Source organism: Carlito syrichta, unplaced genomic scaffold, assembly GCF_000164805.1.
Source record: "Carlito syrichta isolate Samal-C Ts95f unplaced genomic scaffold, Tarsius_syrichta-2.0.1 Scaffold301832, whole genome shotgun sequence".
NCBI lineage: Eukaryota > Metazoa > Chordata > Mammalia > Primates > Tarsiidae > Carlito > Carlito syrichta.
This window is the reverse complement of record NW_007245928.1, coordinates 94670-97123: the sequence shown is the minus strand read 5'-3', so window position 1 is coordinate 97123 and position 2454 is coordinate 94670. Positions and strand designations below refer to the sequence as shown.

The window sequence follows — 2454 nt, the reverse complement described above, 5'->3', positions numbered from 1 at the left end:
CGAGAAGGAGCGCGAGGGGGCTCAGCTTGGGCAGCGGGATCCTTTAGGAAGTCCCAGATGAGGATCGTGTCATCATGTGAACTACTCACATTCGGGGATTCATCAAACTGGAGTCGGAACACTCTTCCGGAATGCTCCACGAGCGTCCGCAGACAGAGGGTCCCTGCAGGAGCACGGGGCTCCAAGGCAGCCACGAGGTCCCACACTTCAATTTTTCCATCAGAGGCCCCACTGACTTTCCTCTTGTTATCAAGTCGAATGCAACGCACCAGCTCCTCATGGCCTTCTGACACCCGTAAACACGCGCCACAGTCAATGTTCCACAGTCTGAGAGTGTGGTCGGATGAGCCGCGCACGACCAACCTGTCTCTGTACTGCAAACAGGCAATGCCGCGTTTGTGTCCATTTAAGGTCCTTACAAGTTCACACGTACTTGTATTCCACATCTTTACGGTTCTAGCTCCAGATGCAGCAACGATGTACTTGCCATCGAAGTCGACAACATTGACGGCAGCTCGGTGTCCGACCAGCACCCTCCGGAGGGTAGCGTCAGTTGGGGAAGCCATGTCCCACACAGCAATGGAACGATCTTTGGAGCAGCTCACCATCATGCCGTTATTGAAGCGCAAGTGCAGAACTGCTTCGCGATGGTGAATCAACGTGTTCAGCATTTCACCTGTATTGACCTCCCACAACCTGACTGTGGAGTCCGAGGACCGGTTACGATCACCCTCTCATTGTTCTGGAGACAGAGGAGGACAGAACGCGTGTGGCCCGTGAGAATTCGCTTGCATTCCAATGTGCTTTTATCCCAGATCTTGACTGTGTTGTCTTGAAGGCCGCTCACTATCTTCTGATCGTCATACTGTAAACAGTAAACTCCTTTGCTTGTTTCACTTCGGCAGTGGATTCTCTGTAAACTATGTCTTCCACATCTCCAGTTAGATTCTATTGTCTCAATGTCTTGTATAATTTTAGGATCAAGTGCTCTCTAAAACGAGTTGGGAGGCGCAGTTAGAGATGAGCTCTTGCTCTGTCACCAGGCTTAAGTGTAGTAGTACCATCATAACTCACTGCAGCCTGGATCCCATGGGCTCAAGTGATCCTCCTGCCTCAGCCTCTCAAGAAGCTGAAACTAAAGACATGTGTCACCATGCTCAGCTAATGTTAAAAAGTCTTCTTTTTTTTTTTTTTTTTTGTGGACAGAACCTTACTTGTCAATTAGGCTGGTCTGGAACTCCTAGCCTCAAGCAATCCTCTCCCCTTAGCCTCCCAAATTGCTGGAATTACAGGCATGAGTCATTGTGTCTCACCTATAATTGCTTTTAAATAACAAAATAAAGAGTCATAAGTAGTCAAGATCATGATTTCTGAACATGTGGAGTACTTATAGACATTCTTAGCAAGGCTGGACTGAACTCTTACATTCTAATTTAGCTGTTGTAAACTAAGTCATTTTTCAAGCCTTTTCTAAGTTGGGCATCAGAATGATTTGATACACAGTTGTACTTAATACTTCCAGAGCAAGGCAAATAATGATGAAAATGCTGCTATATTAAAAAAAAAGAGGATAATTTGGAAAATACCAAATCAGTTATAAAACCATTATTCCCCATGGCTTATTATAAAGTTTGAGTTGGAGAAGGTGGTTTCAGCTTTAATAATTTGAGACTTAAAGGAACATAAAGTGGATTCAGAATCCCGGTGAACTTCCATAGAGAGCAAGGCATGCTGGAAAGATTTCCTGGTGAGATACCAAGACACTGTAATATGTCGGAAGTCAAGGGCAGAGAGAGCTGTTCATAGCTCTATCCATGACACCTGATGAAGACTGGTACCCAGTGAGTACATAACTGTTAAATAGACTGAGTGAAACAAAATGGAAAAGTAAGTCTGAGACCTGGGTTAAGCACTGTTGACTCAGCAGTGATTAGAACAAGACCCTTGTCCAGACCGGCAGCAGCGCCCCTTCATTCTCACAATATAGTGCCTGAGTGGAGAGGTTCAAATAACTATTTTTCAGTGATGCATTTTTGCTAAGACAATACTTTTTCTGGAGTGATTTGCATGGAATCAACTTTTTTAAACATATTTTTTATTTTAAAATTGTGGGGTACAATTAGGTATACAAATATGCATTGTGCAGGTACCCTTGTTGATGAGGTGTGCCCAGACAGATATTAACTATCGTTAATCCCACCTCCCTTTCCCTCCCTGCCCCCCTCATAGTTTCCCACCACTGTCGATCCTTTTCTTATAGTATTATGATAGTTGTTCAAGGTCCACTTATGAGTGAGAACATGTGATATTGAGATCTTGGTTTCTGTGAGAGATCACTCAGTATTATAAACTCTAATTCCATCCAGGTTGCTGCAAAATTCATGATTTTGTTCTTTTTTTTTTTGTTTTTTTTTTTGAGTTGGAGTCTCACTCTGTTGCCCAGACTGGAGTGCA

General features: G+C 44.0%; 1 pseudogene; it reads right to left on the bottom strand.

Annotated features, from left to right (window-relative positions):
• Window positions 1-2454, bottom strand: part of LOC103257671 — a 6906-nt pseudogene that overhangs the window by 1619 nt on the left and 2833 nt on the right.